The sequence below is a fragment of the Mobula birostris genome, chromosome 5 (genome assembly GCF_030028105.1).
Source record: "Mobula birostris isolate sMobBir1 chromosome 5, sMobBir1.hap1, whole genome shotgun sequence".
In the NCBI taxonomy this organism is placed as follows: Eukaryota; Metazoa; Chordata; class Chondrichthyes; order Myliobatiformes; family Myliobatidae; genus Mobula; species Mobula birostris.
In genome coordinates this window covers 64,750,774-64,763,583 of record NC_092374.1, presented here as the reverse complement: position 1 = coordinate 64,763,583, position 12,810 = coordinate 64,750,774, and the positions used below count along the sequence as shown (strand labels likewise).

The window sequence follows — 12,810 nt, the reverse complement described above, 5'->3', positions numbered from 1 at the left end:
TTTAACTGAGAAATAAATAATTTCACTTTATTTCTGTACATTTAAATTAAATTTACAAGCTAGGTACTCAGTCGAGTTAGCAAGTGCGAGACTTAGCCAAAGTACTTTAAAAAGTACAAAATGTCATTACCATCACATGACTGGTGAAGTTGTCAAGATGGTCACAAAGTCAGTTACAAGCTAGGTACTCAGTCGAGTTAGCAAGTGCGAGACTTAGCCAAAGTACTTTAAAAAGTACAGAATGTCATTACCATCACATGACTGGTGAAGTTGTCAAGATGGTCACAAGTCAGTTACAAGCTAGGTACTCAGTCGAGTTAGCAAGTGCGAGACTTAGCCAAAGTACTTTAAAAAGTACAGAACGTCATTACCATCACATGACTGGTGAAGTTGTCAAGATGGTCACAAAGTCATCAGCAGACCGATTAAAAGAGTACAAAAACACTGTTGAAGAAGACCCAGAGAAATATCAGAAGTACCTTGAAGGAGAAAGAGAGAAATAAAAAAAGGGAGACAGGCAAATTTAAGACTATTTCACAATTACCAAAGTGTGGACAGAAACTGAAGAGATGACAGTGGAGAGTTAATCAAAAGAACAAAAGGGTTGCTGATAAGAAAAGACAGACAGTGCAAAGTTTTATAGCAGAGAATACCCTGAAGGCCAGCAACAAGAACAAAATGACTTCCATCTTCCTGAGGCTTCAAAGGTTCAGAGGTTCATTTTATTGTCAAAGTTTGCAGGTACAATACAACTCTGATATTCATCTTCTCCAGATAGCCACCAAATACAAAAAGACCATGGGGGTTGATAAAAGAAAAGACATCAACTCCCTCTTCCCCCCCCCGCATGAAAAAGAAAAGAAACAAAACTTGCAGACTCCAAGATCCCCCACTCACTCCTCCACAGAAAAAAAATCAACAGTAACATCAAATCCCTCCCCTGCAGAATAGAACAGCAACAATAACAATCCTTGACCCCCTCACTCACAGAAAAGAAACAGTGACAATGACAGTCCCTAATTCCCTCACTCACAGAAAAGGACAGCGATATTAGCATCAAAACCCATAATCATCGCTCTTACACACAAAAAATTAACAAATCATCCACCAGCCAAAAGAAAGATATTACCGAAAAACTGAAGGAAACCAATATGAAATACAGTTCAAATATCACATAAATCTCAGAATATCGAAAACATCTTTGCCTCTGGGTATGAGGAGAGGGGCCACATGAACTCAGTCCTTTCGTGAATAGTGACCGTTGACCCAGATCCAAACATTGCTGATCCGGGTCCAAATGCACCAACTTGGCTGCTGACCGTCGTCACCCTGGTGGCCTCCTCCACATTCACCTTGATGCTTCAATCTTCCTCGCCGCTTCGAGATGGAGTAGTTCATGACCCGGCTCCTCATCTCTGATCTTTCCTAAGAGTCAGCTTGTGTTCTCGGTGCTTTTCAGAGCCCATCTCTAATCTCTGTGAGGCAGCTCTCTGAACACAGCAAACCACTGGATCCTTCGATCGAGTTCCAAACTGTACGTCACAGGCTCCAACAGTGTCCGTAACACAAACAAGACAAAAAGACATAAAAAATGCTGGTGAATGCAGCAGGCCAGGCAGCATCTATAGGAAGAAGTACAGTTGACGTTTTGGGCCAAGACCTTTCGTCAGGACTAACTGAAAGAAGAGATAGTAAGAGATTTGAAAGTGGGAGGGGGAGGGGGAGACCCAAAATGATAGGAGAAGACAGAAGGCGGGGGGATGGACCTAAGAGCTGGAAAGTTGATTGGCAAAAGGGATACGAGGCTGGTGAAAGGAGAGGATCATGGGACGGGAGGCCTAGGGAGAAAGAAAGGGGGAGGGAAGCCCAGAGGATGGGCAAGGAGTTATAGTGAGAGGGACAGAGGGAGAAAAAAGAGAGAAAGAAAACTACGTCTACTATTTTTCAGCCTATTTTTCCACCTGATCCAGATCCCTCTGCAAGCCATGATACCCTTCCTTGCTGGTCACTACACCCCCACTCTTGGTGTCATCTGCAAATCTGCTGATCCAGTTAACCACACTATCATCCAGATCGTTGATATGGATGACAAACAACAATGGAGCCAGCACCAATCCCTGTGACACTCTACTAGTTACAGGCCTCCATTCAGAGAGGCAACCAACTACAATCACTCCTGGCTTTTTTCACAAAGCCAATGTCTTTTTTAATTTACTACCTCATCTTGAATGCTGAGCGACTGAACCTTCTTGACCAACCTCCCTTGTGGGAACTCATCAAATGCCTTGCTAAAGTCCATGTAGACAATATTCATTGCCTTGCCCTTATCTTCTTTCCTGGTTAGATATGGCCCTTGTGGCTACGGGGGTCAGGGGGTATGGAGGGAAGGCTGGGGCGGGGTTCTGAGTTGGATGATCAGCCATGATCATAATAAATGGTGGTGCAGGCTCGAAGGGCCGAATGGCCTACTCCTGCACCTATTTTCTATGTTTCTATGTAACTGCTGTGCTGCTGTCGTAAAAGGGGGTGCGAGTGGTGTGAGTTCTCCTGAATTTGATAACCATCTTCTCCGGACTGGAAATGCTTTGCCATCATCCCTGATGAAGATTGAAGAGTGTGTCATCGAAGCATCAGTTAAAATTGATACCTGTATCCAGCTGGAAGCCTGAAAAGAGTTAATTCATCAAGATAAAACTTGTCCACATTTGAAGTCTGCCAACTTATTTTGAAAAATAACTTTATTTTCATTCAGTGAAAAGATTAAAAGAAAATCAAAAAGCAAACATTGCTAGCCTTTAATTAACAAGGACTGGTGTAGTCACATGCCTGCAGCAGGGTCACTGAATTCATGCCGAAAAGAAAATTGATTTAAATTCTTATCCCAAGTATTAAAAATTATTGATAGGTCCCAATCTTAGAGGTGAACCTTTCAAATTGACTGCAATTTTGAAAAGAAATCCTGAAATATTTATATGTAAAGTATAATGTTTTTACTGTATCCATGCGAGGTGAAAATGTTAGGAATGTAACATGCCAAAGTAACAAGGTAACTCTGGTACATTTAGTTCTGTCTTCAAACAGCATACATAGGCGTGAGTACTAGTGGAAACATTTATTACTCTGTTTTTGACTGCAGATAAACTCAAAAACACTATTTTTCTCACCTAAAACCGTTTGTATTGGTAATGTTTCAACATCAAAGCATTTTTGTTGTGATAATGTTTCAACATCAAACATTTCCACAGGGGCATACAGAATGGAGATGGTACGGTAAAAATGGGAGGTTGTGTTAATCAAATTATCACCGGTGTGATTTGGGGATGTTTAGAGTGCTAAGAAAGAGAGAAGCAGCTACAGTTCAGGGTTAAGGTGTAGGAAGGGAACCTTGCACAGGGAAAAACCGGAGCAGCTGGCATGGCGAGCTCCGTTCCATACCTTACAATATCTAATAGTAATGCGCTTTAGCTTGTTATTTATATGTGATTTGTCTGTAGATTTTATCCTTACTTTCATAAGTTTTGTGTGTTATGTGTGATATGTGTATTACTGTGTTTTACACCGATTCGAAGAAATGTCGTCTCGTTTCAATCTACATTATATGGTTATATATGTTATACACATGTACTGTGCCAATAAAAAGTATTCATCCCCCTTGGAAGTTTTCATGTTTTATTGTTTTACAACATTGAATCTCAGTGGATTTAATTTGGCTTTTTTGACACTGATCAACAGAAAAAGACTCTTTCATGTCAAGGTGAAAACAGATCTCTACAGAGTGATCTAAATTAATTACAAATATAAAACAAAATATTTGATTGCATAAGTATTCACTCCCTTTAATTTGACACACACAGTCATCACTGCTGCAGCCAATTGGTTTTAGAAGCTACATAGTTAGTTAAATGGAGATTAACTGGTGCAGTCAAGGCATTTCAATTGATTGTAGTAAAAATACACCTTGTATCGGACGGATCCAACTGCTGGTGACTCAGTATCCTGGCGAGAAACTACGCCGTGAAGATAAATGAACTCTCCAAACAACTCTGTGAAAAGGTTATTGAAAAGCGCAAGTCAGAATATGGATACAAGAAAATTCCCAAGTCACTGAGTATCCCTTGAAGTTAAGTCAATCATCAAGAAATGGAAAGAATATGGCACAGCTGTAAATCTGCCTAAAGCAGGCTGTCCTCAAAAACTGAGAGACTGTGCAAGAAGGGAACTAATGAGGGAGGACACCAAGAGACCTATGACAAATCTAGAGGAGTTACAAGCTTCAGCGGCAGAGATGGGAGAGTCCATAGTTAAATGACCATAAACTTTACTTGACCATCTAAAGTGGTAGAGGCAGACAGCAAGACTATGCTGACCAGTGGGCACCCATCATACTTAATCCCATTTTCCAGCACTTCGGCTGTATCCTTCTAAATGTAGACAACTCAAGTGCTTGTCTTGAATCTGCTGCTGCTGAAGCATAGTTCTCTGCTGCGATCCTGACCGCAGTTTACATACCTGCCAAAGGCAGATATCAAGCAAGCTTTTGATGTATCGTGCGCTATGATTAATAAACAGGAAACAGCCTACCCTGATGCCTTACACATTCTTGTCAGTGATTTCATTCGGGCTAGCTTGAAGAAATCCCTGCCCAATTACCATTAGCGCATCACCTGCAGCATCAAGGGACCCAACACATCTGACCACTGCCACCCTACCATCAAGAATGCCTACCGTCCCAATGCTAGACTGCATTTTGGGAAATCTGATCTTCCGGATGACGTCCTCCTTCCTGCATACAGGCAAAGGCAAAAGGGCAAAGCAGCAGGGGTAAGTCACTGAAGGCAGATTCAGAATCAGGTTCAATATCACTGGCATACGTCATAAATCCAAAACTGCTCGCAATGCTCAAGGTAAGGCCTCACAAGTGCTTTATAAATTCTCAACATTATATCCTTGCTTTTATATTCTAGTCTTCTTGAAATAAATGCTAACATTGCATTTGCCTCCTTCACCACAGACTCAACTTGCAAACTACCCTTTAGGGAATCCTGCACAAGGATCCCCAAGTCTCTTTGCTCCTCCATTTTTTTTTGTATTTTCTCTCCATTTAGAAAATAGTCAACCCTTTCACTTCTTCTACCAATGTGCATGACCATACACTTCCTGACACTGTATTCCATCTGTCATTTCTTTGCCCATTCTCCTAATCTGTCTGTCCATCTGTAGCCTTTCTACTTCCTCAAAAGTACCTGCACCTCCACCTATCTTCATAGTGTCTGCAAACTTTGCAACAAAGCCGTCAATTCCATCATCCAAATCATTGACATATAGCGTAGAAAGAATTGGTCCCAACACGGACCCTTGTGGAACACCTCTAGTCATCGGCAGCCAAGCTGAAAAGAGTCCCTTTATTCCCACTCTTTGCTGCCTGCCTATCAGCCACTGCGTTATCTATGCTAGCGTCTTTCCTGTAGAACCATGGTCTCATTGCTTGTGTGGCACCTTGCAAAATGCCTTCTGAAAATCCAAGTACACAACATCAACCGATTTTCCTTTGACTATCCTGCTTGTTGTTTCTTCAAAGAATTCCTACAGATTTGTCAGGCAAGATTTTCCCTTGAAGAAACCATGCTGACTACAGCTTATTTTATCATGTGCCTCCAAGTACCCTGAGACCTCATCCTTAATAATCGACTCCAACATCTTCCTTTCAACTGATGTCAGACTAACTGGCCTATAATTTCATTACAGTTTACGGTATCACAGTTCGGAGTATAATTCTGGTGCTGTCTGTAAGAGGATTTCCTCAGGTTTCCCAATTTCTTTCAACAGTCTAATATACTAATTACATACTAATTACTAAGCTCTACAACCTAGTCAGTTAATTGGTCATTGTAAGTTGTCCTGTGATTAGTCAAGTGATAAAAATAGGTGGGGTGCAGAATGGTGCAGTAGCACAGGTTGTTGGGCTGGAAGGGCCTTTCCTGTACTGTATCTTTAAATAAAATAAATAAAAATAAAAAACACCCAGCTGTTTCCATCAGGCTTCAATCACACTGGTGTCCAAGAAGAATGTGATAACCTGCCTCAGTAACTGACATCCAATAGCACTTACATCCACTGTGATGTAATGCTTTGAGAGGTTGGTCAATGAACTTATCAACTCCTGCTTGAGGAGTGACTTAGATCCACTTCAATTTGCCTGGTCACAACAGGTCTACAGCAGATGCCATTTCATTGGCTCTTTATTCAACCCTGGAACATCTGGACAGTGAAGGTGCATACATCAGAATACTCTCCATTGACTACAGCTCAGCATTCAAAATTGTCATCCCTTCACAACTAATCACTGAGCTCCAAGACCTCGGCCTCGATACCTCCTTGTGTAACTGATTTCTTCATTTGCAGTCCAGTCAGTTTGGATTTATAAAATCTCCTCCATAATCTCCATCAACACAGATGCACAAGGCTGGTGCTTAGCAGACATCCCTCCCTGCAAAAACTCATTTCAGAGAGGTAGCACCATAAATTTGCGGGAGACTCCCAGAACTTCCGGGAGAGGTGGGATGTCTGCAATAGAGTAGCTCCTTAGCAGCAAGCCAGCTAGTTTAAATAACGTTAGCTATGCTAATGAACGAATGACACCTGTTAAACTCACCTCAACATGTCTTTTACAGTCATTTAACCCACCATGGGCAATAGAAAAGTCACTGTAGCAAACAGCGCAGCGAGCAACACTGTCATTATTTTTGACCCCTATTAAGCAGGGGTACACTTTATTGTAGTCTGGGGTGACGTACGTTTTATATTTTCTTTTTTTGGAACACTCTGCCATGGTGGGCACGCGCACTTTCCCTCTTGTGGTTGCTCTCGCTCTCTCGCTTGCTTTGTCTCTCGCTCACGCACTCTCGTTCGCTTGGTCTCGCTCTCTCTCGTGGTCGCTCTCGTGCTTGCTCTCTTTCGCTCGCTCACTCTCAAACAAATTGATTTCCGTGATATTGTATATAATTTGCGGGCATCAGGGAGCCACTATTAATCTGCGGGGGACTCCCGGAACTTCCAGGAGAGGTGGGATGTCTGGCTTAGCCCTCTGTTCTACTTGCTTTATATTTACGACAATGCGGTTAAGCACAGCTCCAATGCTATTTTAACTGTTGTTGGCTGAATCAAAGGTAGTGATGCACCAGAATACAAGAGGGAGATGGAAAATCTGGTTGAATTGTGCTACAACAACCACCTCTCATTCAAAATCAAACAAGCCAAAGAGATGATTATTGACAAAAGGAGGAAGAAACTGGGGGTCATGAGTCAGTCCTCATTAGGAGATTTGAGGTGAAGAGGGTGAGTAACTTTAATTTCCTTGGTGTTATCATATCAGAGGACGATATAGTATACGCATGCAAGAACTATCACAAAGGCGGCAAATATGGTTTTCAAAGTTTCCCACCATTGGGGTTTTCACTCAGAATGGTTATTGATTAATTCCTATGATTAATTATCATTGTTTTGGTTATTTTGTCATTGTTTTGGTAATTATCATTGCTTTGGTGAAGTAGGATCAACATATACCTTGCAATTAAAGCAATTGTTGCTTTAATTACGTGAGGCAATTCGATGCAGCAGTACCGAGGCAAGACAAGAGTCGAGGTAGAGCCCAGGCCCGAGAGTGAGGGAAGACCTGAGGTATGATTGATTCATGCACGCAGCCGAATTGGAAAGGCTGGGTGTGGGCTGAATTGAGGCAGCGGGGCACTGGCCCGACAGCATATTGAAAGGGCAGGGTCAGGGTCCATGAGAAAGGAACGACCCAACGTTTGGACAACTTAAGCACTGGGCCAGGTTGAATAGGTCCAGCTGAGGGACAGACCAGTTCTGCTATCTGCTCTGCGATGTTTACTTGGCTCGTCACTGAATTCAGGCTGTGGCCTACTCCAGCTGCTGTGATGCCTGGCTTTGTGTCTGTTGATTCACTTTTGTAAAACTTCACTTCTGAAAGCTATTTGCTTACTTTTATTGTTCCCATGATTTGTTTTTTTTTCCCCTCTCTCTGCATGTTGGGCATTTGATATTTTTTTTAAATGAGTTCTTTTGGGTTTCTTTGCTTTGTGACTGCCTGTAAGTAGACAAATCTCAAGGCTGTATAAATACTTTTATAATAAATGTACGTTGAACTTTATTCTATGACTTGGATTAAATGATAGAATGAATGGTAACCAATTTTGTCACTAATATGAATCAGTGAGGAAACAGGTTGTGAAGATGTCAGTTTCCAAAGGTTAAGCAAATGAGCAAAAATTCTGGTGCAAGTTCAAGTTTATTGTCATCTGACTGTACAAATATACAACCAATGTTCTTCCTGACCACGATGCACTCACAACACATATATCACAGCACATAAAACAACACATTACTGCAATTAAGTTAATAAAATATAATTAAAAATGCATGTGAAATGCACGGCACCAGTAAAAGATAAACAGCTCATTGTCCTAGTGATGAGACCTCAGTGGTGGCAGGGTATTAATTAGTTGGAGGTTAATGTGTGGTGATGGCAGGATGAATTAAGAAGGCGCAATATTGATTAAATGGCGAGTGACCACAGAATATTGTAGTAGAGTGATCTTGTGGAACAAATTAGCACAAAGGTAAACACAAATGATTCTGCTTATGCTGGAAATCTAGAGCAGCACAGTAAGTCAGGCATCATCTATGGAGGGGAATAAACATTCAATGTTTCGAGGGTAAAACAAGTAATTAGAAAGGCCCTCCTGCTTCAAGTTATCCACTATTAGATGAGGGAATTAAAATTAACATTAGCAAATTTGCCGATGACACAAAGCTGGGTGGCAGTGTGAAATGTGAGGAGGATGTTATGAGAATGCAGGGTGACTTGGACAGGCTGGGTGCGTGGGCAGATGCAGTTTAATGTGGATAAATGTGAGGTTATCCACTTTGGTGGTAAGAACAGGAAGGCAGATTATTATCTAAGTGGAGTCAAGTTAGGAAAAGGGGAAGTACAACGAAATCTAGGTGTTCTTGTACATCAGTCACTGAAAGCAAGCATGCAAGTACAGCAGGCAGTAAAGAAAGCTAATGGCATGCTGGCCTTCATAACAAGGGGAATTGAGTATAAGAGAAAAGAGGTCCTTCTGCAGCTGTACAGGGCCCTGGTGAGACCACACCTGGAGTAGTGTGCAGTTTCGGTCTCCAAATTTGAGCAAGGACATTCTTGCTATTGAGGGAGTGCAGCGTAGGTTCACAAGGTTAATTCCCGGGATGGCGGGACTGTCATATGTCGCAAGATTGGAGTGACTGGGCTTGTATACTCTGGAATTTAGATGGCTGAGAGGGGATCTTATTGAAACATATAAGATTATTAAGGGATTGGACATGCTGGAGGCAGGAAGCATGTTCCCGCTGATGGGTGAGTCCAGAACCAGAGGCCACAGTTTAAGAATAAGGGTAGGCCATTTAGAACAGAGTTGAGGAAAAACTTTTTCACTCAGAGAGTGGTGGATGTATGGAATGCTCTGCCCCAGAAGGCTGTGGGGGCCAAGTCTCTGGATGCTTTCAAGAAAGAGATGGATAGAGCTCTTAAAGATAGCGGAATCAAAGGTTATGGGGATAAGGCAGGAACTGGATACTGATTGTGGATGATCAGCCATGATCACAGTGAATGGCTATGCTGGCTCGAAGGGCCAAATGGCCTATTCCTGCACCTATTGTCTATTGTCCCTGTACCAAAAAAGACCAAGGTTACATGCCTGAACGACTGGCATCCTGTCGCACTCACCTCAATAATATGCAAATGCTTTGAGAGGCTGGTCAAGGATTACATCTGCAGCTTGCTACCACCCAAACTGGACCCCTTACAATTCGCCTACCGATATGACCAATTAACAGACGATGTAACAGCCACTGCTCTATACACCGTCCTTATACATCTGGAGAAGAAGGATGCTTACGTGAGAGTGCTGGTCTTGGACTACAGTTCAGCATTCGACACCGTAATTCTATCCAGGCTCAACAAGAAGCTCAGAGACTTCGGCCTTGACCCTGCCTTGTGCAGCTGGATCCTGGACCACTGGCAGGTGGGAGGAGTGGGCTCCCTCACCTCTGCCCCTCTTGACTCTCAATATAGCAGTCTCACAGAGCTATATACTAAGTCCCCTCCTTTACTCCCTGTATACCCATGACTGTGTCACCACCCACAGCTCTAATCTGCTAATTTGCCGTCACTACATTGATTGGCCTAATCTCAAACAATAACGAGGCAGCCTACAGGTAAAAAGTTATCACTCTGACACAGTGTTGTCAAGAAAACAACCTTTCCCTCAATGTCTCAAAAATAAAGGAGCTGATTGTGGGCTAAAGGGGGAATGGAGATGGGCTAACCCCTACTGACATCAAGAGGGTGAACCGTTGTAAGTTCCTCGGCATCCACATCACTGAGGACCTCATGTTGTCTATACACACCAGCTGTGTGGAGAAAAAGGGACAACAGCGCCTCTTTCACCTCAGACAGTTGAAGAAGTTTGGTATCAGCCTCCAAATTCTAAGAACTTTCTACAGGGGCACAATTGAGAGCATCCTGTCTGGCTGCATCACTGCCTGGTATGGGAACTGTACTTCCGTCGATCGCAGGACTCTGCAGAGAGTGGTGCAGACAGCCCAGAACATCTGTAGTTGTCAACTTCCCATGATTTAGGACATTTACAAGGACAGGTGTGTAAAAAGGGCCCGAAGAATCATTGGAGAACCGAGTCACCCCAACCACAAAATGTTCCAGCTGCTACCATCCGGGAAACGGTACCGCAGCATAAAAGCCAGAACCAACAGGATCTGGGACAGCTTCTTCCACCAGGCCATAAGACTGATTAACTCATGCTGATTTGAGTGTATTTCTATGTTACGTTGACTGTTCTATTCATTATAAATTACTATGATTGCACATTTAGATGGAGACGTGACATAAAGATTTTTATTCCTCATGTATGTGAAGGATGTAAGAAATAAAGTCAATTCAATAACTACTATTGCACTGTCACAAGAGAGCACCATCCATCAAGGACCCCCACCATACAGCCCATGCTCTCTTCTAGCTACTGCCATCAGCAAGGAGGTACGGGAGCCTCAGACCTCATACCACCGGGTTCTGGAACAGTTATTACCCCTCAACTATCAGGCTACCAAACCACTGTGAATAACTTCACTCACCTTAACGCTGAACTGATTCTGTAACCTATTGACTCACCTTCAAGGACTCCACAACTTTTGTTTTTAAGTTTTTGGTACTTGCAGTTTTCTTTTGCACACTCGTTGTTTGTCAGTCATTGTAAATATTTTTCATTTATTATGTTGTTCTTCTTTGTTCTACTGTGAATTCCAGGAAATAAATATGAAAGTCAGGTATATGGTGGATAATAAATTTACTTTGAACTTTGCAATAAGAATGGGATTTAAAGTATATCTTGTTGCCACCATACAGGTTTCGATGAGACCAAATTGCAGTGTTGTATGTAGTTTAATTCTCCTTAATTAGTGAGGCTTATTTGCACTGCAGATCACTAGGTTGATTCTTAATGGAGAGTTGTCTCTTGAGGAACTGTTCAAGAGGTTAGCCTAAGCACAATAGTTTAGAAGAATGACAGGAGATCTTGTTAAGGAATCTGATTCTGAGGCAGCTTGACAATTATTCTACTTCATCAGTCCCCTGAATCTCCAGTAACATCCAGAGTGTCCCAGGGAACCATGTTGGGACCCTTACTTGTTCTCATTTACATCAACGACTTGCCAAATATAGTCAAGTCCAAAGTCAGACTTTTTGCAGATGACTGCATAATCTACCGTGAGATAAAAAATGACAGATGCTTAGCTGCTGCAAAACGATATTGATTCATTATGTCAATGGGAGTCTCAATGGCAAATGTCCTTCAACTCATCTAAATGTTATGCTATGCATGTCAGTCACAGAGTTAAACCAATCAACACGACATATGATATGAATGGCAGATTGTTGAAACAGTCACCCACCACCCATATCTTGGTGTTGAAATTAGTAAGGATCTTAACTGGGCATTCCACATCAACCAGATTACAGCCAAAGCAAATAAAATGCTGGGTATCCTGAGAAGAAACCTCCACTCATGTAGTAAATCCGTCAAGGACATGGCATATAAGACACTCATTCGTCCAAAGCTTGAGTACCGCGCGGCCATATGGGATCCCCATCAAGCTAACAATAAGAAGTCCATCGAGAAAAACTCCAACGCCGTGCTGCTCGCTTTGTGTTAAATGACTACAGCAGGAAATCCAGTGTCACCAACATGCTCTCTAACCTTCAATGAGTACCACTTGAAAACCGACGTATTAAACTACGGTTAATTTTCATTTTCAAAGAAGTTCACAACACTCCATCAAACATCCAAATTCGTCACAGGGAGGGTCAGTTCAACTCGACAGCAAACTGGACCTCACATATTGGAAACTCCTTCATTCAGTAAGATTTGCTACCAGTACTCCCTCTACCCAAGATCAACAAGAGTGTGGAATCTTCTGCCGCCAGACCTGCGCAGTATTTCTGACATTAATATTTTTTAAAGAAAGACTCAATCAAATCGACTTAGGGGATCTAGTCAAAAAAGCTTACTTTACAATTTAACTCCCACGCCGTTCATACCGACTGCGCGTTATAACAGCCGTCCGGCAGTGCTTGCGCAGTACCAAACAGAAGCAGAAGCTAAAGATCAGGGGAATCTAGGACTAGTTCCATCATTTCAAAACTCACAAGCTCTCTCCGTCCTTGCTGTACATCAG

At 42.3% G+C, this 12,810-nt stretch overlaps 1 long non-coding RNA gene across 1 annotated transcript; it reads right to left on the bottom strand.

Moving 5' to 3' along the window:
• Window positions 1–2,572: 2,572 nt before the first annotated feature.
• Window positions 2,573–12,759, bottom strand: LOC140197759 (uncharacterized). The gene is made up of 3 exons (XR_011886014.1): window positions 12,644–12,759; window positions 11,249–11,370; window positions 2,573–4,043 (listed from the first exon to the last, which is right to left on the bottom strand). It is a non-coding gene; the product is annotated as an uncharacterized lncRNA (long non-coding RNA).
• Between the last annotated feature and the right edge of the window lie 51 nt (window positions 12,760–12,810).